Raw genomic sequence first — 1,143 nt, forward strand, 5'->3', positions numbered from 1 at the left:
TCATGATGGTGATAATGGTGATGATGATGGTGATAATGGTGATGATGATGATGGTGATAATGATGATGATCATGATGGTGATAATGGTGATGATGATGGTGATAATGGTGATGATCATGATGGTGATAATGGTGATGATCATGATGGTGATAATGGTGATGATGATGGTGATAATGGTGATGATGATGATGGTGATAATGGTGATGATCATGATGGTGATAATGGTGATGATGATGGTGATAATGGTGATGATGATGATGGTGATAATGATGATGATCATGATGGTGATGGTGATAATGGTGATGGCAAATGGCAAAATGGTTTAGAAGTCTAAGATGGATTAACCATAGACCACCTTACACACTGAACATTATCCACACACACACACACACTGAACATTAACTACACACACACACACACTGAAAATTAACCACACACACACTGAACATTAACCTCACACAAACACACACACACACACTGAACATTATCCACACACACACACACACTGAACATTAACTACACACACACACACACACACACTGAACATTAACTACACACACACACACACACACACACTGAAAATTATTCAACACACACACTGAACATTAACCACACACAAACACAAACACATACACATTGAACATTAACCACACACAAACACACACACACACACACACTGAACATTAACCAACACACAAACACACACACACTGAACATTAACCACACACACACACTGAACATTAACCAACACACCAACACATGCACACACACACACTGAACATTAACCACACACACACACACACACGCTGAACATTAACTACACACACACACACACACACACACTGAAAATTAACCACACACACACACAGAACACTAACCAACACACAAACACATGCACACACACACACACTGAACATTAACCACACACACACACACACACACACACACACTGAACATTAACTACACACACACACACACACTGAAAATTAACCGCACACACACACAGAACACTAACCAACACACAAACACATGCACACACACACACACACTGAACATTAACCACACACACACACACTGAAAATTAACCACACACACACTGAACATTAACCTCACACAAACACACACACACACACACACACACTG

This window comes from Hemibagrus wyckioides, linkage group LG17 (assembly GCF_019097595.1).
Source record: "Hemibagrus wyckioides isolate EC202008001 linkage group LG17, SWU_Hwy_1.0, whole genome shotgun sequence".
Taxonomy (NCBI): Eukaryota; Metazoa; Chordata; class Actinopteri; order Siluriformes; family Bagridae; genus Hemibagrus; species Hemibagrus wyckioides.